The 23,923-nt window shown below is 38.5% G+C and overlaps 1 long non-coding RNA gene across 3 annotated transcripts in view; it reads left to right on the top strand.

Moving 5' to 3' along the window:
• The window catches only part of LOC118016944, a 36,010-nt gene extending 12,404 nt beyond the window's left edge, over positions 1–23,606 (top strand). The window contains exon 3 of one of the 3 annotated variants that reach the window (XR_004680983.1): positions 23,548–23,606. This is a non-coding gene — a long non-coding RNA (uncharacterized LOC118016944). Of the gene's footprint in view, positions 1–911; positions 951–19,454; positions 19,494–23,547 lie in introns of those variants that run through there. The other 2 variants (XR_004680981.1, XR_004680982.1) reach the window with 2 other exon arrangements.
• Positions 23,607–23,923: the final 317 nt, after the last annotated feature.

The raw sequence follows: 23,923 nt of genomic DNA, 5'->3' as shown, positions 1-23,923 counted from the left end.
CAACTCCCAAGTATATAATCAGCCACTCCTCATAACCCTGGGGCAGCAGTCTCTTTCTGCCCACGAGTCCTGTCCCCATGCTTTAATTAAAATCACCTTTTTTTGCACCAAAGACGTCTCAAGAATTCTTTCTTGGCCATTGGCTCCGGACCTCACCAACGTTTCAAAACTACATCAACACCACTTTGTACAACATAATTATCTGAACAGACCTTTTCTGCATTAGTATTTTTTTTAAGATTTTATTTATTTATTTGCTAGAGAGAGTGAGAGTACAAGCAGGGGGAGCAGCAGGCAGAGGGAGAAGCAGGCTCCCTGCTGAGCAAGGAGCCCGATGCGGGACTCAATTCCAGGACTCTGGGATCATGACCTGAGCCGAAGGCAGCTGCTTAACCAACTGAGCCACCCAGGCATCCCTGCATTAGTATTTTTTTTTTTTTTTTAAGATTTTATTTACTTATTTGACAGAGAAAGACACAGCGAGAGAGGGAACACAAGCAGGGGGAGGGGGAGAGGGAGAAGCAGACTCCCTGCCAAGCAGGGAGCCTGATGCGGGACTCGATCCAGGGACTCCAGGATCATGACCTGAGCCGAAGGCAGTCGCTTAACCAACTGAGCCACCCAGGCGCCCTGCATTAGTATTTTTGACAGACAAATTAAATAGACAAAAATTGGTTTGCTCTCATTTTTTTGTTCTAACATGTATTTATTTGATTATTATGAATATATATGCACACTTATATAATGTTAATAATGTTAATGGTTTTTTCCCAATGTTATTTTCTTTTGAAAAAAAAAAATCCTAGATAAAAATCTACCATTTAAATTTTCTTTTGTCTTTGTTAACATATACCATACCATAAATATTTTCCCATTTTGCTAATCTGTTTTTATTCTTTTCTTTTTTAAAGATTTTATTTTTATTTATTTATCAGAGAGAGACAGAGCACGCACAAGCAGGGGGAGCAGCAGAGGAAGCAGCAGAGGGAGAGGGAGAAGCAGGCTCCCCGCTGAGCAGGGAGCCCAATGTGGAGCTCGATCCCAGGATCCTGGGATCATGACCTGAGCCGATGGCAGATGCTTAACTGACTGAGCCACCCAGGCGCCCCTAATCTGTTTTTATTCTTGTTTTCCCTTGCTTCAAGCACTTTCCCTTGCTCACCATCATGTACCCAATGTTTGTGCAAGTATGTGAGCCCACGCATTTTTCTCCATAACCATGTAAGCCTAGTGGAAAAGATCTACAGATACATGTATACACATATAAATAACTGTATAAAATACATGTCAAAGGTTGTGAGTTGTCATTTGTTTTTACAAAAGCGAGATCATAAACTATACATATTTCTCAGTTACATCCTTTCTTCTTTAATTCATCAGGGCAGCCTGCTGGATCAGTAGCTACAGATCCAAGTTGATTTTTTAACAGCAACATAGTTACCCATACTACAGACATCCACATTATTCATCAATAGAGAGTTCCTCCACTGGTGGACTTTTAAGTTGTTCTCAAGTTTTTTGTTATTACAAATAAGGTCACAATAAATATTCTCATAGATTTGTTCTTAGATTGTTAGGACTAGGATCACTAGATCAGAGGGTATGTATATATATATATATATTTTTTTTTTTTTAATTTTTATTTATTTATTTTTTATTTTTTTGAGAGAGAGAGAGGGAACTGGGTGGGAGGAAGGGCAGAGGGAAAGGGAAAGAGAGAATCTTAAGCAGGCTCCACACCCAGCAGAGAGCCCGACATGGGGCTTGATCTCACCATCCTGAGATCATGACCTGAGCTGAAATCAAGAGTTGGACACTTGACTGAGCCACCCAGGCGCCCCTATATTTTTTGTTTTAAATGTATTATGCCATAATACTTTAAAAAGCTGCGTGTGGACCTTATTTGGATCTTGATTCAAGTAAACTATAAAATTAAGAAGTATATTTATAAAACAATTGGATATTTGAACACTGACTAGATATTTCATTAAATTAAGGAATGGGGTTTTTTTTTTTAGATGTGATAATGGTAGAGATCATACTGAAATATTTATGGATGAAGTAATTGGGTTCAGAAAAGTACTGGAGGGAGAGAAGTGGATTGAAGCTGATATAATGGGAATTCATTATACCATTGTCTTCTTTTATATGTGTTTGAAATTCTCTGTAATAATAATAAAAGTTATAACAATTCACAGTATATATAATGTATGAGAAAACCTATTTCCTTACATTTCCCTGAGTACTGGGTATTATTACTTTTTTATTTTTGTCAATCTGATGTATGAAAAAAGATATTTGTTGATAGTTTGTATTTACTTTACTACTAAGGAGGTTGATTTTCTTGAGAAAGTGTAAAGCTCCCTTGCTGACAGCTAGCAGCCAGGACATGATGTTCCCAAATGAACATAAATAATACTAAGGGGCCCTGGGTGGCTCAGTCCGTTAAGTGTTTGCTTTCGGCTCAGGTCATGATCCCTGGGAGTTGGGCTGCCTGCTCACTGGGGAGCCTGCTTCTCCCTCTGCCCCTCTGCCCCTCCCCGCCCCCGCTTTCATGCTCTGTCTCTCACATGCTCTCTCTCTCTCTTTCTCTCAAATAAAAAAATAAAATCTTTTTTAAAAAACCCAATACTTCTTAGAATATAAATAAAATGTACACACGGCCACTCTGTGACCATTTCTGGAACAAGACAGAGAAAGACCACTTTGCAACCATAGAAACAATACAACATCCCCCACTTCTGACTAAACTGAGTCACAGCTGCTCCTTTACCAATGACAGCTTTAGCCTTGCTTTAATCCTCATACTTCCTAGATAAAAATTATTCAGATATCCAGCCACTAAATTGCCCCAACTTTTTGACAACCTTCAATCCATAACTGGTCCCTACTTCTTTAACTTTTCTGGGACTAATCCAGCATAAGTCCCAATACTGTGAGAAGCCCCTTCCAAGGTCCTCTTGCTGAGGCCTCTACAGTTCCTCTGGAGTACTTTGTCCCTTGCTGTAGGAGGGTAAATCTAACTTTTTTATATGGTTATTTTCCTAGAGGCCTTTGGTCAGTGGTCTTTAAAACAATCTTTTCAATGTTTATTGTCTATTTCTTCTTTGGGACATTCTTCCAGTTCAGTGGGTAGTTCTGAAATTTTCCCTTTTGTTTGAGAGTCAGTCCCATTGTTTACCTTCCCCATTCTTCTCCAGGAGCCATATGTACTACTTTCTTAGTCAGAAGAGGTAAAAGAGGGGTGCCTAGGTGGCTCAGTTGGTTAAGCATCTGCTCAGGTCATGATCCCAGGCTCCTGGATTAGAGCCCCACTTTGGGCTCCCTGCTCAGCAGACAGCCTGCTTCTCCCTCTCCCTCTGCCCCCACCCCTGCTCATGTACATGTGCTCTCTCTCTCAAATGAATAAATAATTTTTTTTTTTTTTTAAAGAAGAGGTAAAAGATAAAGATTCTTATTTGAGTTGGATCATTCCAGGTTTGATGCCATTAGCAAGAATCTTCAGGATCTTATTAATTCACCAGTAATGCTACTGGGAGCCAAGTGAAGTTGGACCTCTCCATTTGCTCCAGATCCTTCTGGTTATTTTCTTGGCCACCAGTCCAGTTTGGCTAATGTTGACAACATGTGTGTACTATTTATTGCTCATTTCATTAGGTATTAAGAGAGAAAATTCATCCTCTTAACTGACATTTATATTAGATTTTGGTCTATTTACTTAAAAGCTCTGATGTGAGATACATAAAAATTCAGTACTTCTTTGTTAATTGTTCTTTTACTGATATGAAATAGCACTGTTCCTTTCAGTGCTTTCCACCTTGAATTCTACTGTTTGTTACATTAACATTGTAACATATATAACATAATCTTTTGTTTGGTGTGTTGGGAAAATATTTTGATATTTAAACCCATGTGTTTTTATCCAGTATGTAACTCTCTCTTCAGATGACTAGACTCTGAGTCATCCTTTGCCTTAAGGAAGATTGTCACAATAGAACCAGAATACAAAAGAGGCAAATTCTTGACTTGTGAATTTCGAAGCTGGGGTTCAGGTGTAAGACACCCTGAGCCAGTTTCTTCCCCCTGGCTCATAGGAGAGAAGAACTAAGTCATGTTCTGTTTGGTCTACTCTATTTCCTTAGGTGTTACTTCTTTCTTTTGTGGGTTGTGGTGTTTCTCATTTTTGATGTTAAAACATTCCTCAAATGTTTTGTCATTCTTGGTTGGGTGCTCATCTTAATTTTTGAAGTTCCCTATTAGCCCACATGTGAGTGCTGCATCTATTTATCACATCTTGTTGCCCGTAATTTCAGGAAAGAATTTGGACTTGCTGCTGGGTGGGGAATATTCTTTAATATCTAGAACTGGAACTGGGGACAACCACATTATTATCATGGGCATGGCAAAGCCTTGCCTCTTTGGCTTAGGTTCTTATATGGACACTCATTTCTCTCACTGCCAGTTGCTTGACAAAAGCTGGGAAGAATTACCTTATTAGTTGACCATGTCTCATTCGTATTTCTGTACATCCCCTGCCTCTGAGGCTGGAGAAACTCTAAGTTGCTCTCACCTTTTGTTTCAGTTTTTTTCCTCTGGAAATTTGAGGTTATGATTTTCTCTTTTTTAACAAATTTATTTATTTATTTATTTTTATTCATTACTTTTTTTAGTTGGCTCTGTGCCCAACACGGGGCTTGAACTCATGACCCTGAGATCAAGAGTGGTATATTCTACAGACTGAGCCAGCCAGGTGCCCCATGATTTTCTCTTTTAATCTGATACCATTTGCTCTCCCTTTTAAGAGATTTCCTTGTAATTCCAGCAGACTAATATGATTAGCAACATCATATCAGCCCTCAACACTTTTGCGTGATTCTCCACTTTTCTAATCAATTTGATTTCCCACTTTTTACAGTTATTTATGTCACATTTACTACTCTCCTTAAACTTCTGACTATTCTAGCCCCCTTCATACTGTCAGAAGACCTTGCTATTTTTCACACAAACAAAATTGAAACCATCAGATGGGAACTCCCTCATCCTCCCCAAGCCAAACTCCAATGTGCCCACAACTAATCCATCCTCTCCTTCTGCCCTCCTGAGGCATTAGATGTGCTGTTTCTTTTCTTTTCTTTTTTTAAAAGATTTTATTTATTTATTTGACAGAGAGAGAGAGATAGCAAGAGCAGGAACACAAGCAGAGGGAGTGGGAGAGGGAGAAGCAGGTCCCCTGCCAAGCAGGGAGCCCTATGAGGGGCTCGATCCCAGGACCCCAAGATCATGACCTGAACGGAAGGCAGACGCTTAACCAACTGAGCTACCCAGGAGCCCCAGATGTGCTGTTTCTCATCACATCTAAGGCTGAGCTCTACAGCTATGCTCTGCACGCAGTTCCCTCCCATCGTCCTCAAACCTTACACTCTCACATGTTCTTTCCCTTATCTGTGTATCCCACTGCTCCTTTCCATCTCTGTCCTTCCCATGCTCTTAAACATGAGTAAGTCTGTCCCATCTTAAAAACAGCCACAACCTGAACTTTCTTTTCACTCTATTCACTTTCTCCTCTAGTTTCCATCCCATTTCTTTTGTCTCCTTCATAAACTTCCAGAGAGAGTCATCTACATTAGCAGCTTCCATTTCCTGGCTTCACATTGACTTCTCAACCCACTCCAATCTGTCCCTCAATACTCCATAGATAAAGTGCTCACTCAGATCACCTGACATCTGTGGTAGTTTTAAAATATGGCCACGAATTCTTTAATATTCCTCATTTACAAGGTAGAGTCTAATCCTCCTCTCCTTAAGTGTGGGTTGTACTTAACTTCCGGTGCATCAAATATGCTGGAAGTGATGATGTGTGACTGCTGGGGCTGAGTCACATTGTAGCTTCAACCTCTCTCTCTTGGATTGTTTGCTCTGAGGAAGCCAGCTCTGAGTGGGCCGTCCTAGAAGAGGATCCTCCAGCCCCATTAGCCCCTCAGATGATTGCAGTCCTGCCTGACATCTTGACTGCAGCCTTGTGAGAAACTCTGAGCCAAAACCATCCAGCTAAGCAGCTCCTGGTTTCCTGGCTTTCAGAAATAGTATGAGTTAATAAACATTTGTTGTTGTAAGCTGCTGAAGTTTAGGGTATTGTTACACAGCAATAAATAACTCATATAACCTCCATTTGTTAAGTCTAAAGAATGCTTTGACTTCTCAGCAGCATTTGACACTGTTGACCTCTCCCTCTCTGGAACACTCTTCCCTTTGATTTCCAAGTCTCCTATCTACCTTCCCAGAATCCTTTGCAGGCTCTTTCTCCTCTGCAAGCAATTAAACATTGTGCTCCTTAAAATCCAGTCCTAGGCTCTCTTCTCTTTTTGATCTTCTCTTTCTGCAAGAGTTTTCACCCAGCCTCTCAGTAAATATGCCATTGACACCCAAATTTCTTCATCCAGTCCAGACATTTCCACAGAACTGTTCACCTATATATCCAACTATTTGCTCGTCATTGTTCTTGATTATCCCCAAAGCACCTCAGTCTCTGTACTCCAAGAACAAACTATTTTTCCTCTCAAAACTGGGTTTTCTTTTTGTGTTTCCTATATCAGTGAAGAGCACTATAACCATCATGTCCACTTGCTTTTGGCCATCTAGGTACCTCCCTCTCCCTACTCATACTTATCTAATCAATTACCAAGACTGTTTATTTTTAACTTCTGAATATCTTGTAAATCTCTGCCATCCAAGTCATTCTTTCTTGCTAGGATTATTGCAGTAGCTTCCAAACCCATTTCCTTACTTGTACCGTAGGCCTGTCTCTGGTCTGTTCTCCACATTATTGCCTGAGAGGTATTTTCAGTATTTTTAAAAACATGACACAAATCCGGTCATGTTTCCTTTCTGCTTAAAAGTCTTTAATGGTCTCCTATCAGTCTTTGAATGAAGCCCTCAAATTCTTTTTTTTTTAAGTTTTTATTTAAATTCCAGTTATTTAACATACAGTGTTTTATTAGTTTCAGGTGTATAATATAAGGACCTAAATTCATCTTTTTGCATGTGGATATTCAAGTGCCCCAGCATTATTGTTGAAAATAAAATTCTTCCCCTATTGAATTGTTCTGGCACCTTTGTTGAAAATCAACTGAGCATAAATGTTAGAGTTCATTTTTGGACTCTCAACTCTGTTCCCCTTACCTATATGTTTATCTTTTTGACAGTATACCATCTCAATTTCCATAGATTTAGAATTCATTTTGAAATTGGGAACTGTAAACCCTTCAACTTTGTTCTTTTTTAAAATTATTTTGACTATGCTAGGTCTTTTGAATTTTTATATCAATTTTAGGATCATCTTGTCAGCTTCTACAAAAACAGCAGCTGAGATTTTGATAGGGCTGTATCAAATCTATATATCAATCTGAGGGAGAATTGCCATTTTAAGAAGACTGGGTCTTCCAATCCATGAACATGGAATGTCTCTCCATTTATTTAAATCTTCTTTAATTTCTCTTAGCAATATTTTGTAGTTTTCAGTGTACAAGTCTTACATTTCTTTTGCTAAATTTATTCCCTAAGCATTTTATCTTATTTTTTTTTTTAAAGATTTTATTTATTTATTTGAGAGAGAGAATGAGATAGAGAAAGCATGAGAGGGGGAGGGTCAGAGGGAGAAGCAGACTCCCCGCTGAGCAGGGATCCCGATGCGGGACTCGATCCCAGGACTCCAGGATCATGACCCGAGCCGAAGGCAGTCGCTCAACCGACTGAGCCACCCAGGCGCCCAAGCATTTTATCTTATTGATACTATTGTGAATGGAATTCTTTTCTTTTTATAAAAATTTTTTTAAGATTTTATTATTTTTATATATTTGTCAGAGAGAGAGAGAGCACAAGCAGGGGGAGTGGCAGAGGGAGAATCAGGCTCCCCGCTGAGCAAGGGGCCTGATGTGGGACGCTGGGATTATGACCTGAGCTGAAAGCAGACACTTAACCGACTGAGCCACCCAGGTGTCCCTGGAATTATTTTCTTTATTTCATTTTCAGATTGTTCATTGTTACTAAGTAGAAAAACCATTGATTCTTACATATTGATCTTATAACCTGTGACCTTGCTGTAATTATTTGTATCACACTATTTGTTTATTTAACTGAGTCTTATTGTTAGTGCTGGTATTACTAGTTCACGAAAGCCCATCTGCTCTTGTCCTGACAAATTCCAGTGCCATTTCTATTGTCAGTAATGAACCTCCAGTTGTTTGCAGATCACTTAGCCTAATCAGGAGCCAGTGCAGAGTTCATTAGGGGGTATAGCTCCCCATCTCCCCGCTTTTAATCCTGCTTTTCATTAGGGTAGGAAATGCAGTCTGAGATGCCTCCTACCAGGGAAAGGACTAAGATGCTGAAAGAGTCAGTGGTTAAAACTGAACAGGAACCCCTCTGGCCCAATTCCATACTTGAGCCATCCCAGGATCTGGATCCCCTGGGCATCTGAGGGTTCTTGGATTTTGTTCCAAATCCCTACTCCAGCTCCCTGGGGACTGGGGGACTCTACCTAGTACTCCAAATGTGCAGAATGTGGCTTGTTTTGGTAAGATATGTTTTCCTCGGGGAAGATGAGGGCTGGGCACTTTTCCTGCCTTGTCCCTGGCTATTTCTTCAGATGGATCTCTGCAACTGGTGGGCAGACATGACTCCCATCTAAGTTGATGCCAGCCCGCAGTGGTTGCTCTTCTCTTTGGGAGACCCTTGCTTTTTGGTTACTGGGAACTGCTGCTGACACTTGGGCAGTTTTTTTGTTTGGGAAGTTAGAAATTGTAAATAGGTCAGATGGGTAACTGTGGGCCTTCCCCAGGGCCAGGTATTAGCATTGCAAATATGATTCTTCAGTTCTACTTAGTAAGGTAATGCCCAGGGAGAGAAGGAATTGTGCCAACTAAGGAAAGGTTCTTTCTTATTTGTAATTTTCCCCAGCAGCGGGAGGTTTTCAAAACACAGCATCTGTTGTAGAAGACTCCATGCTCTCTATTATCATAATAATTATTATAATTATAATGTGAATTTAAATTTCAGTCACAATCTCAGGTGTGCATAAAGTGTAATTTTATTTATTTTTAATACCTCTTTAATTTCTGACTCTGCACCCTCATTCTGTATAACGGTAGACAACTCCTTGCTAGTCCCAGTTGGACCTCTCGGTCAGTCTCTGCTGACAAACTTGGGCAGTGTCACTCCCCCAGATTCAGTGATGGCCTCCACTGAAGCCTGCTTCAAGCTTTGCTCATTGCCGAATAAAAGAATTTTGAACATCTAAGTAACTCCTTGCCCAATTTTTAGTTGACATTTAAACTTTTTCATCATAAGTTTAAATGGTTACAAAAGATTTATTAACATACTGCATATATTGATATTTAAAAATAAAACTATTATCCCATACTTCTAAATATATCCAAAGAAGTCTAAATACTATAGCAATTTAATTTCGTTAAAAATACCTTAATATTTCAAGATGAGGAACAAGCTAGGGATGTCTGCTTTCACCACTTATATTAAGCATTATACTTGAGGTCCTATCCAGGGTAATAAGGCGAGGCAAAGAATAAAAGGGTCACAGATTGTAAAGAAAGAAGTAAAACTGTCTTTATTCACAAATGAAGAGTACCCAAGTGAAAATAGGCGATTTATTCAGAGTTTGTTATAGCAGATAGCCACTAACACTTGCCTTTGGCAGAGACTCAGTCAGGTAGGGGGGGCAGGAAAGCCTATAGTTAAAAGGGAAAGCTTCAAGTCTGTACTGATTGGAGGTTATTATCATAGGGAAGCTAGAGGTGGGTTAACTAGAAGTGGCATCTTATGTGATGGTTTGGGGAGCATGTTTGTGTTTTTCTGATTGGCCTTGAGTTGGAAACAGTGTCAAAAAATAGGCACGCTGGCAGTCACTGATCAAGTTCTGACTATTCTCGGTTGATTGCTTCAGAGGTTGTAATTTGGCTTCCTAGAGTGGTTGCTGCAGGGGTTGTGGGTCAGAGTTCTGTTGTTATATATGGTCTGGCTGTTGTCTGTATATTCAGTCACTCAGGCAACATGAACATATATGTAGAAAATCCAGAGAAATCTACAAAAACTCTAGAAATAATAAATGGGTTTAGCAAGGTCTCGTGATATAAAGTCAATACATAAAAATTAATTCTACAGATAAATCCATAGAAATAGAAACAGACTAGTGGTTGCCAGGGGCTGGGAGAGGGGGAAATGGGGAACAACTGCTAATGGGTGGAGTTTCTCTTTGGGGTGATGAAGATGTTATGGAATTAGATAGTGGTGATGATTGCACAACCTTGTGAATATACTAAAAGCACTGAGCTATATTCTATTAAAAGGGCAAATTTTATGGTATGTGAAATATATCTCAATAAAGAGCATTTAATTGTATTTTTACATAGTAGCAATAAATGATTGAAATTGAAAAAGTAAAAAAATCATGTATAGTAACATCAATTGATATGAAATACTAAGGGATAAATTTAACAAAATATGTGCAAGACCTGTATACTGAAAACACTGTTTACAGTGTAAAATTTCGGAGAAATTAAAGAAGACATAAATAAATGGAGAAATACACTATATTCATGAATTCAAAGATTCCAATACTATTACGATGTCAATTCTCTTCAAATTGTTTTATAGAATCAGTGCAACCCTAATCCTGGCAGGCTTTTTTTTTTTTTTTTTTTTTTTTGCAGAATGACAAGCTGATTCTAATATGACTTAGAATAGCAAAAACAATTTTGAAAAGAAAAGTTGGAGGATAGAGGGATCTGCATACACGCAGCCAAATTTTACCAGTTATTAGCTGTACATCCTTGATCAAACTTCTTTGCCATCCTGGCCTTGCTTTCTTGATCAGTAAAAAGGGAATAATAATAGTATCTACTTACATAGGATTTCTGAGAGGATTAACTGAGATACATACATATAAAGCACTTAGAAAACTACTTGGAACATAGAAAGCCTTCAAATGTTTTTTTACTGTTGTTGTTGTCATCTCTGCCTTGACCAGTCTGGGAACCTCTAGAGACCTGAGCAGTCTCCCTGACTCCTTGCCCAGATGTAGCATCCTGTCCTTTTTACTGCATGCCCCTGTCCACTGGTACAGGGGACATCTGTGGGGTACTACTCTCAAATGCCAGACAGGAGGTGGTACACATGTCTTATTCTTGGGTCCTCCAGATATCAGTTGGCACTTCATTGCCTTCTCTCTCTGCCATAAACCTAGATATAGGGAAGCTGGTGTGGAGCTTGAAGCTACTACATTGCTTCTAATTTTATTTGTTTTCTACTGCTCTCCCATCTGTGGGACTTTGTAGTCTTAGGCCAGGAAGAAAAACCAGTTTTCCCTGTTTGCATGGCCTCAAAAATAATTTCTGTCTCTTACCTGCTAAACACTAAGAAGTGGTGCCTTTGTTCCCACAATAGGGCAGTCATTGACTTAAAATGCTAATTTTTAAAAATTGAATTGAAAGTTTCCATGCAGTGAAATGTGTTAATCTTAAGGGTATAATTCAATGAAATTTGACAACCAACACCCCAGTAAAGATATAGATTTCCATTGCCCCAGAAAGTTCCTTTATGCCTCATTATAGTCAGTCCTCAACCCTCTTCTCTCAATAGAAAACCCCTATTCTAATTTTTATTGAAACTGGTGGTTTTAGCTCCTAGATAAGGCAGCGATATCAGGTCTGAGGGAGCAATAATCCAACCAATGTTTTGAAATAAACCACAACAAAACTACCACTACTGTTACTGTGAGCCTTTCTTGATTATTTATTCTTTTTTTTTTTATTATTCTGTAACAATCACTTCAAAAAGCACTTTATGTGAATTATCTCATGTAATTCTCAGGAGAGGTCCATGAACCAAATCCTATTATATCATCCCCATTTCCCAGTGAGAAAACTAAGGCTCTGGGAGGTTAAGTTGCTTGCCAGGTGTCTCACAGCTATTAAGACCCGTACCAGAGATGAAAATTTCGAAGGAATTTCAAGGCCAGTTCTTTTTATGAGAGGGACATAGATCTAAAACTTTTACATAATTCAGATTTGTCCATTTCTAAATTAATAACTGATGTCACTTGTTTTTGTTTTAATGCTGATTTCTAAAAATTTCTTAGCATGATTTATATTCTTTAGCAGAGTGTACTCTTCTAAATTGTCAGTATGGTATATTATGATGATTGGTCTTCCTCTTAAGGTTTTTTTTTTATCATCTCTCACATTTGGGGGCCACCTTTCATGCTCTGTAATCAGAATTATTACCTAACAAAGTATTTAAAGGACACTGTTATGGAACATAGAGATGATATTACACTACAGTAACAAGTGAATGTAAAGTGGACAAGTGAAAATTTAACTTGGGGAAATTTTCCAAAGCACATAAAAACTATAGTTTTTCTTTTTGCCAGCTGAAGGATGCCCAATTTGGCAACTACATAAGCACAGTATGCAATTGACCTGGCCTGCTAGTTTTGAAATTATGTAATTCTTGGCAGATGTTTTAAATTGGAGGTGAGGTGGGGATTGCATTGCTTATATTTTCTGCATATAGTGAGATTTTATTAATATTTTAACTATGGTACCATTTCAATGTGTATCATTTTAATTCAAACATAAAGTAATTGCCTTCTTTGTGAAATGAGAATAGGAACAAATTGCTTAGAGAACAGTATGGAGAAATTGACCAACTTTCCATCTTCAGCCAAGTCTGTGAATATTGAACACCTTTAGAAATGATTCCTACAAGTGAATGGGTTGTGGAATATATACATTTGCAGGACCAAGAGATTTTTCTGGATGGGACAGTCTCAAATCATATAAGGATAACCTGCAGGGATAGCTTAAAAGAGTATCGGAGGGCAGAAAAATAGGGCAAGGTCACCTGGGTGGCTCAGTTGGTAAGTGTCAGCTCAGGTCATGATCCCAGGGTCCTGGGATCGAGCCCCACATCGGGCTCCCTGCTCAGCGGGGAGACTGCTTCTCCCTCTCTGTCTGCCTGCCGCTCCCCCTGCTTGTGCTCTCTGTCTCTCTGTCAAATAAATATATACAATCTTAAAAAAAAAAAAGAAAAATAGGGCAATTTCATGATATCAGAGAAAAATAATCCAAACTCTACTTACAAGATGTTGAATATCTGATATCTGTTATGCGAGTTTGTTGAATGAAATGAAAAAGATTTTTATAGTGTATTCATGTTTTGTGATACTATGCATCCATTAAAAACAGGACGCAGATCTATATGTGGTAAAAGGAAACAACTTCCAGGATTTATTATATTGTGAAAAAAGTGAGATAGAGCACAGTGTGTACAGTATCCCACCATCTGTACGTGTGTGCGTGTGTGCGTGAGTGTGTGCATGCATGCACCACACATATGTGACCGTATAGTAAAAGAATTTCTTGGGAAGGTTGCCAGAAGCTTGGTAGCAATGTTGTCTCTGGGAAAAACTGATGAACTGGGTAACAGGAGAGGAAGGGAGACTACTTTTATGCAACATGCTTCTGTTTTACTTTAATCTATTTTGCCTATTTAAAAAGCAGACAATTTTGCATCTCTTTTGCTTCAGTGACTTTTATAGATAATCTAAGGGGGGCCAATCAGAGTCAGTGAAACATTGGCTGGATCTGTTAAACAAGCATGCTTTTTATTTATTTTTTTTACTGGAGTTGCTGAGAGGATAGAATATAAACCTAAACTTGGTGACAACCATCTTTTCACCAGGAATGGCAAAACTGCTTGATAATGAGGCAAATATGGAGGAAAGCAGAGAACAGAGATAGAGAGCGAGACTAATTCCTGAGGATGTCATTTGAACGTGTGGGGATCCAGTCATGCCTGACAGGTCCCATTCCTGAACTTTACAATTCCACGAGCTAAAAATACCCTTTTGTAATGAATCAGTTGGAGATGGGTTTCTGTCACTTACAAATGAAAAAGTATTGACAAATACAGATGGAATGTTGCCTGGACATTTCCATGTGACTTTTACATAAGTTCAGAATATTGATTAAGCCCTTCTGAATTTCCTAGACCTTTTTTTTTTTTTTAAGATTTTATTTATTTATTTGACAGAGAGACACACAGCGAGAGAGGGAACACAAGCAGGGGGAGTGGGAGTGGGAGAAGCAGGCCCCCCATGGAGCAGGGAGCCCGATGCGGGGCTCGATCCCAGGACCCTGGGATCACGACACGAGCCAAAGGCAGACGCTTAACGACTGAGCCACCCAGGTGCCCCTTGCTAGACCTTTTTCATTAAACAATACTTTTGTATTTTGAAAAACTTTTAAAGTTGTAAGAATGGTGCCATAATTTGCAAGAATGGAGCAATGAGCTCTCACCTAGAGTCACCAATCAATATTTTGTAAACTATTAATTGCCTCATTGACTCATTCCATTTTATTATTATTATTTTTGTTGAAGCATTTGAGAATTAGTTATAGATATTATGACCCTTTACCTCTAAATATTTCAGTGTGTTTCTCCTAAAAAGAAGAACATTTTCTTCTATAACCACATTGTAATGATCAAACTCAGGAAAATTAACATTGACACAGTATTACCATCTGGTATATAATTCATATTCATATTTTGCCCATTGGTTTTAACATCCTTCTTGAAAGTTGGAATATAATTCAAAGACTACAAAATCCTCCCTTTTAAAGTGTACAATTCAGCATTCTTTACTATATTTACAGAGTAGCACACCATCACTACTATCTCCCAGAATATTTTCATCACCCCTAAAAGAAACTCTGTACCTATTAGTAGTCACGCCCCATTCCCTCCCTCCCCCCACCAGCCACTAATCTATTTTCTGTCTCTATGGATTGGTCTATTGTGGACATTTCATATAAGTGGAATTACATAATATGTGACCTCTTGTGTCTGGCTTTTTTCAGTTAATATTATGTTTTCAGGGGTCATCCATTTTGTAGCATGTATCAGTACTTTACTCCTTTTTATGACTAAATAATATTCCCCATTATATTGATATACCACATTTTGTTTATCCATTCCTCAATGATAGACATTTGGGTTGCTCCTATTCTATTTCTTCTTGAGTCAGTTTTGGTAGTTTTTGTCTTTCTAGGAATTTGTCCATCTGGTTTCATTTAGGTTGTCTAATTTGTTGACATACATAGTATTTCCTATAATTCACTTCATTTCTGTAAGGTCAGTAGTAATGTCCCCTCTTGCATACCCGATTTTAGTAATTTGGATTGCCTTTCTCTTTTTTCTTGGTCAAGCTAGCTTTACTTGTCAATTCTGTTGGTCTTTGCAAAGAAAGAACTTTTGGTTTCATTGATTTGCTCTATTGTTTCTTATTCTCTATTTCATTTATTTTTTGCTGTAATTATTATTTATTTCCTTCTGCTTTCCTTAGGTTTAGTTTGCTCTACTTTTTGTAGTACTTTAAGGTAGGAAGTTAGGTTATTGATTTGAGATTTTTCTTATTTTTAGATATATATATTTATAGCCATATAAATCCTGTAAGCAGTGCCTTAACCACATCTCATAGATTTTGGTATGTTGTGTTTTGTTTTCATTTATAGCTAAGTATTTTCTAATTTCCCTGTGATTTCTTCTTTCACCCATTGATTTTTTTAAGGAGTGTTTTAATTTTCACATGTTTGTTCCCAATTTTATTCCATTGAATTCAAAGAACATACTTTGTATGATTTCAGTCCTTTTAAATTTGTTGAGACTTGTTTTATGGCCTAACATATGTTTTATCCTGGATAATGTACCATGTGCACTTGAGAAGATTATGTATTCTGCTTTGGATGAAGTGTTCTCTATGGATATCTGTTAGATATATTATCATATAGTGTTGTTCAAGTCTTCTATTTCTCTGTTGATCTTCCATCTATTTGTTCTGTCTATTATTCAAAGTGGAGTATCAAAGTCTCCAACTATACTGGTTCACCTGTCTATTCTACCTACCTTCAATTCTTTCAGTTTTTATATTATGTATTTGGCCAATAATGCTCTCTTGTTTGTAATGAATTGATCTTTTTTTTTTTTTTTAAGATTTTATTTATTTATTTGACAGAGAGAGACATAGAGCAGGAACACAAGCAGGGGGAGTGGGAGAGGGAGAAGCAGGCTTCCCGTGGAGCAGGGAGCCTGATGTGGGACTCGATCCCAGGACCCTGGGATCATGACCTGAGCAGAAGGCAGACGCTTAACGACTGAGCCACCCAGGCGCCCTGTAATGAATTGATCTTTACTCTAAATTTATTGTAATGAACAAACTGCTGCTATTTTGAGGTTATGTTGTTCTTACTTTTTGGTATTCATCAATCCTTTCCTCAACAAAATGATGAGAATAGTAAATGGTGGCAGTATATATATTTTAAATGTCCTTTACTTGGCAAAATGAAAGTTGACATCCCTGTACCTGTGCTTTTCTTCTTTTTGCTTTGTGTTTGAATTTACAGTAGCTTTTTAAAATGTATAATTCTTTTTTTTTTTTTTAAAGAAGTTTTTTTTTTTTTTTTTTTTAAAGATTTATTTATTTATTTATTTGAGACAGAGAGAATGAGAGACAGAGAGCAGGAGAGGGAGGAGGGTCAGAGGGAGAAGCAGACTCCCTGCCGAGCAGGGAGCCTGATGCGGGACTCGATCCCAGGACTCCAGGATCATGACCTGAGCCGAAGGCAGTCGCTTAACCAACTGAGCCACCCAGGCGCCCTAAAATGTATAATTCTATCAGTTTTAATACACAGATTACTGAAACCAACATTGTAATCAGAATCAGAATAGTTCTATCACTTTTTTATGGGTTGAATTATATCCTTCCCACCACCCCATCCCCCCACCAGCAAAGATATGTAAATCCTAACCTCCAGTACTTGTGAATGTAACCTTATTTGGATAGTCTTTGGAGATGTAATCAGGTGAAGATAAGGCCATTAGGGTGGGCTCTAATCCAATATAACTTGTGTCTTTTAAAGATTTTATTTATTTGAGAGAGAGCGGGGTTGCAAGGAGGGAGGGAATGGAGGGAGAGGGACAAGCAGACTCCATGCTGAGTGCAGAGCCTGGCATCGGACTTGATCCCATGACCCTGAGATCATGACCTGAGCCAAAATCAAAATTCGGGTGCTCAACTGACTGTGCCACCCAGGCGCCCCAGTGTCTTTTTTATCTTTTTAAAGATTTATTTATTTTAGAGAAAGAGAGGGAGTTTGTGCGTGCATGAGCGCGCGCGCACATGGGGCAGAGGGAGGGGCAGAGGGAGAGAGAGAATCTCAAGCATACTCCCCGCTGAGCACAGAGCCTGACACAGGGCTTGATCCTAGGACCCCGAGATCATGACCTGAGCTGAAACCAAGAGTCAGTCCCCAGCTGACTGAGCCACCCAGGCATCGCCAGTGTCTTTTATTTTATTTATTTATTTATTTGTTTGTTTATTTATTTATTTATTCATTCATTCATTCATTCATTCATTTTTATTTAAATTCAATTAGCCAACATATAGGACATCATTAGTTTTTGATGTAGTTTTCAGTGATTCATTAGTTGCATATAACACCCAGTGCTCATCAGATCACGTGCCCTCCTTAATGCCCATCACCCAGTTATCCCATCCCCCACCCACCTCCCCTTCCACAACCCTCAGTTTGTTTCCCAGAGTCAAGAGTCTCTCATGGTTTGTCTCCCTCTCTGACTTCTTCCCATTCAGTTTTCCCTCCTTTCCCCTATGGTCCTCTGTGCTATTCCTTATATACCACATATGACTGAAACCATATAATTGTCTTTCTCTGCTTGACTTATTTCACTTAGCATAATACCCTCCAGTTCCATCCATGTTGATAAAAATGGAGGTATTCATCCTTTCCGATGGCTGAGTAATATTCCATTGTATATATGAATTACATCTTCTTTATCCATTCATCTGTTGAAGGACATCTCGTCTCCTTCCACAGTTTGGCTATTGTGAACATTGTTGCTATGAACATTGGGATGCATGTGCCCTTCTTTTGAGTACGTCTGTATCTTTGGGGTGAATACCCAGTAGTACAATTGCTGGGTTGTAGGGTAGCTCTATTTTAACTTCTTGAGGAACCTCCATACTGTTTTCCAAAGTGGCTGTATCAGCTTGCATTCCCACCAACAGTGTAAGAGGGTTCCCCTTTCTCCACATCCTCGCCAACATTTGTTGTTCCCTGTCTTGTTAATTTTAGCCATTCTAGCCATCAGTGTCTTTTAAAAAGGAGGAAAATACCATGCGGATTTAGAGGCACACACAGGGTAAAAGCCATGTGAAGATAGAAGCAGAGATTGGAGTTATGCTGTCACAAGCCAAGGAATGTAAAGATGAGGCTGCTAGAAGCTGGAAGAGATAAGTAAGGTCCTTTTCTAGAGGTTTCAGAAGGAGCATCGTCCTGCCAATACCTTGATTTCAGACTTCTAACCTCTAGAACTGTGAGAGATTAAATTCTGGTTGCTTTAAGACAACCAATTTTGTGGTACTTTGTTATTTATGTCAGCCCTAGGAAACTAACACATACCTCAAAACACTCCATTATGGACCTCTTTATGGAGATAACCTCCCTGGGGCCAACCTAGCAACCACTGAACTGATATCCATCAGTAGTTTGTCTTATCACGTATGTCATATGAATAGAATCATATTGTTTATAACCTTTTGAGATGGGCTTTCGAATAGCATATCTTTTGAGATTCATCCAGGCACTATTGATACATGTTGAGTAATATTCCATTGGATGGATGTACCAGTTTATTCATTCACCTAACTGAAGGACATTTGGGTTGTTTTTAGTTTGGGCAATTATGAATAGAGCTGCCATAAGCTCTTTTTGTAAACATTAGTTTTCATTTCTCTAGGGTAAATACCCAAGAGTGGGATTCATATGGTTAGAGTATTTTTAGATTTATAAGAAACTGCCAAACTCTTTTCTAGAGTGACTATTATTTTGTATTCCCACCAGCAGTGTATGAGGGTTTGACTTGCTCTGCTCTGCATTCTTGTCAGCACTTGGAATTATTATAAGTATTTTTTATTTTAGTCATTCAAATAGATGTGCAATGAAACATCATGGTTTTAAATCATGTTTCCCTTAATGGCATATAATGTTGAGTATTTTTTCATGTGCTTATTTTCTATTAGTATATCCTATTTAGTGAAGTGTGTGTTCAAGTCTTTTGCCCATGTTTAAATAGAGTTGTTTTCTTTTTGCTTTGTCTTGGGAGTTCTTTATATATTCTGTGCATAAGCCCATCCTTTTTGAGTATGTTATTTGCAAATACTTTCTCTGAGTCTGTAGCTTGTCTTTTAATTTTTAAACAGTATTTTTACAAAACAAATGCTTTTAATTTAATTTAATTTAATTTAATTTAATTAATTTAATTTAATTTAATTTTTTAAAAGATTTTATTTATTTATTTGACAGAGAGAGACACAGCGAGAGAGGGAACACAGCAGGGGGAGTGGGAGAGGGAGAAGCGGGCTTCCCACGGAGCAGCGAGCCTGACGCGGGGCTCGATCCCAGGACCGAAGGCAGACACTTAACGACTGAGCCACCCAGGCACCCCAATGCTTTTAATTTTAATAAGTCCAATTTGTCAACTTTTTCTTTTGTGAATTGTGTTTTTGGAGTCATCACCAAGAATTATGTGTTTAATTCCACATCATGAAGACTTTCTCCTATGTTTTATTCTGAAAGTTTTATGGTTTTAGGTCTATGATCCATTTTGAGTTAGTTTAGTATAAGGTGTAAGGTGTAAGTTGATACTCTTTTTTTTATATATATGGATGTCCAATTGTTCTAATGCCATTTGTTGAAAAAAACTATCATTTCATCGTTAATAGCTTTTGTGTCTTTGTCAAAAATCAGCTGGCCATATTTGTGTGGGTCTACTTCTGAAAATATGCTACATGAAAGGCCATATATTGGATGATTCTATATGTGTGTACTCCTTTGCCAGTACAATTCTGTCTTGATTACAGTAGCTATATCATCAGTCTTAAAATTGGATAATGTGATTCTTCCAACTTTGTTCTTGTTTTTTAAAATTATTTTGTTCTTTTTCTGGTTCCTTTGCCTTTCCATTTAAATTTTAGAATCACTTGTCTATATCTACAGAAAAAATTCCTGCTGGGATTTTAATTGGAAATCTATTAAATTTATAGGTCAATTTGGGAGAATTGATATCTTTATTATGTTCAGTTTTGCAATTCATGAACATGGTATGCCTCTCCATTTATGTAAGTTTTTAAATTTTTTTATCAGCATTTTGTAGTTTTATCTTGAACATGTTTTGTTAGTTCATGCTTAATTATTTCATTTCAGTGAGCTTTTGTAATGATATTTAAAAATTTTTATTTTCCAGTTCTTTATTGCCAATATATAAGATATAACTGATTTTATTTTTTTAAAATTTTTATTTATTTATTTATTTTTAAAGATTTTATTTATTTGACAGAGAGAGACACAGCGAGAGAGGGAACACAGCAAGGGGAGTGGGAGAGGGAGAAGCAGGCTCCCCGTGGAGCAGGGAGCCAGATGTGGGGCTCAATCCCAGGACTCTGGGATCATGACCTGAGCCGAAGGCCGACACTTAATGACTGAGCCACCCAGGCGCCCCTATTTATTTTTTAAAGTAACCTCTACACCCAACATGGGGCTCGAACTCACAACCCTGAGATGAAGAGTTGCATGCTCTACTGATTGAGCCAGCCAGGTGCCTCAAGATGTAACTGATTTTAACGTGTTTACCGGATATTCACATGCAAAAGAATGGATTTGGACCCCTATCTCACACCATACACAAAAATTAACTCAAAATGAATCAAAGACCTAGATGTAATAGCTAAAACTATATAACTCTTAGAAGAAAATATCTTCATGACCTTGGATTAGGCTTATTAGGTATGACACTAAAAGCACAAACAACTAAAGAAAACTAGATATTTTGGACTTCATTTATATCTGATAAGGGTATAAGATCCAGAAAAACCAATTGGAGCAACATTTGTGTTTCAGAAGACACAAGTAAGAAAATGAAAAGAGGGGCACCTGGGTGGCTCAGTCAGTCGTTAAGCGTCTGCCTTCGGCTCAGGTCATGATCCCAGGGTCCTGGGATTGAGTCCCGCATTGGGCTCCCTCCTCAGTGGGAGGCCTGCTTCTCCCTCTCCCACTCCCTCTGCTTGTTGTGTTCCCTCTCTCACTCTGTCAAATAAATAAATAAAATCTTTAGTAATAATAATAATAATAATAATAATAATAATTACTTAAAAAGAAAATGAAAACCTGTAGAATGGAAGAAAATATTTACAAATATGCAACTGAACATATGTTCCCAGAAAAATGAATGCTCATAGTAGCATTATTTATGATAGTCAAAAAGTGAAAACAACTCATATGTCCATCAACTGATGATTAGATAAACAAAATGTGGAATATCCATGGAATACAATGGAATATAACTTAGCCATAAAAGGGAATAAGTACTGATACCTGCTATAACATTGATGAATCTTGAAAACATTATGTTAGGTGAAGGAAGGCTACATGTTATGTGATTCCATTTATATGAAATGTCCAGATAAGGCAAATCCACAGAGATAGAAAGTAGATTAGTAGTTGCTGGGAGGAGGGAATGAGGAGTGACTGTATAGGTAAAAGGTTACTTGGGGTGATTTCTAAAGTGTTCTGAAATTAGGTAGTCATAATGGCTGTACAACTTTTTGAACATATTAAAAGCCCTGAATTATATACTTTAGAGGGTGAATTTTATGTTATATGAATTATATCTAAATAAAAGAAATTATGCCACTTTTTTCTTGAATAGATGAGTGATTTATTTGTTTCCAAATTTTTATTTAAATTCTAGTTACTTAACTAGTGTAATATTGGTTTCAGGAGCAGAGTTCAGTGATTCATCACTTACTATAACATCCAGTGCTCATCATAACAAGTGCCATTACCCATATAGGCCATCCCCCACCCACCCCCCTCCATCAACCCTCAGTTTGTTCTCTACTGTTAAGAGTCTCTTATGGTTTGCTTCCCTCTTTCAAAAAAATTTTTTTAAGGCAAAATCATTGTTTGAAAAGACAAAGATGAGCATGTGCTGCATGCTGGGATTTTCAGTGTTTTGGGGACACAGGGTGGTTTTGTAGTCCTCTGCCTCACTTCTGGGCACATGCATTCACATGGAAGCAGCCAGAGAACAGGCCATGGTCCACAGTAATTTTGTTGACGAGGTGCTCCTTGTGGTGGTCCTGGCAGCAATGGGGTCCTATCTCTGGGCCAGAGCAGTCCAGATTCAGTGGCCCCCTGGAACTCAGTGATCTCAAGCCTGTCCTGCTAAGTGCTCAAGATTCTGAGCTGTTCTGCATCCACAGCAAGACATAAGAGTTCCTGGCATAGGGTGTATGCTGCCACTGACCCTGCCTTGCCTTGGAGTCCTTGAACAAAATGGTCTCTGTCTTCTTGGGGGATGAGGACCTTTTGGGGGAGCTGTCAGGGCTCAGCCTAGGCCAGGGAGAAGGGTGATGGAGAAGTGTAGTGCGGTGATGAGGAGAGAATGATGGTGCAGAAGAGGGTGGGGTGAGGAGGGGGTGGGAATGAGAAGGAGGGAGTAGGAGGAGTAAGGAGAGAGAGGGTGTAGGGATGGGGAGAGAGGAGGGGTAGAGACTGTGGTGAGGAGAAGGTTGGGGTGAATAAGAAGGTAGGACTGAGAAGAGATAGAGGAGTGTGTGACAAATGCTGTTAGATTGGGAGTGTATTTCAAAGTGACCTGAGCTGAAGACAGACGCTTAACAGCTGAGCCACCCAGGCACCCTGACTTCTTCCTTATTGCTAATAAAGTTCATTTGTGCCCTTTACACTTGAAAGTAAGTTTTGCAGGATATAGAAGTCCTTGACTCACATTTTTCACCTTGTGTATCTTAAACATGTTTTTCAATTTTTTTTTCCTGCATAGATACGGGGCATAAAGTGTTGCTGTCAAAAATTCTGGTGGTGGCTTAATACTGTCCCTCAAAAACATCTGCTCTTTTTGCCTAGATGCCCAAAGGCCTTTCCTTTAAAGTTTAGTAATTTTTTTTTTTTGAGAGAGAGAGAGAGAACACGAACAGGGGGAGGGCAGAAGGAGAGGGAGAGAATCTTGGGCAGGTTCCATGCCCATTGTGAAGCCTCACGCAGGGCTCAACATGGGAATTGATCTCACAACACTGAGATCATGACCTGAGCTGAAGTCAAGTCAGTCGCTTAACTGACTGAGCCACCCAGGAGCCCCTAAACTTTAGTATTTTTATTAGTTTATGTCTTGATGTTGGTTGTTTTGGGTTCACATTCTCAGGTAAGTGGTATGCTCTTTCAATATGTAGCTTGAAATTTTTTTTTTTTTTTTTGGTAAAGCTTTCTTGAATTATGGTTTTTGGTATTTGTTCTATTGTTTTACTTTGGTTTTCTTCAGGGGTTCTTATTATCTTCTTAGTGTCACAGTCCTTTTACTGCTGTCTGTCTTGTTTTTCAGCTATCTAGCACCAAAGCCTATGCAGTCCATTAATGCCCTTCCTATGTGGTTTGACCCAGGGAGAAGTATTTTGCTACAGGAAGTGCAGATACTTTGGTCAGCCTCTGGGATGTGGATGAGTCAGTGTGGTACAATGCATTTCTAGGTAAGCAAATCTGCTAGTACTTTGCTTATTGGGTAATTAGTTTTATTTCATCCTGGATGCCTTCTTCTAATTCTTTATGCCTTAGGAATTCTAATGTGTCCTTTTTGCACCCTGTATTATGGGCCAGATTGGCCTGTAAGGACCATCAATTTTAGCTATGATGGGAAAATTCAGGCATCAACATCAGAAGATCATTTTATTAATGTTGCTGGAATAGAGAGAGGTGACTGA

The sequence above is a fragment of the Mirounga leonina genome, unplaced genomic scaffold (assembly GCF_011800145.1).
Source record: "Mirounga leonina isolate KUSES-001 unplaced genomic scaffold, KU_Mleo_1.0 Mir_104, whole genome shotgun sequence".
Taxonomy (NCBI): Eukaryota; Metazoa; Chordata; class Mammalia; order Carnivora; family Phocidae; genus Mirounga; species Mirounga leonina.
Note: the sequence above shows the minus strand (reverse complement) of the source record. Positions and strands in the feature narration are given on the sequence as shown.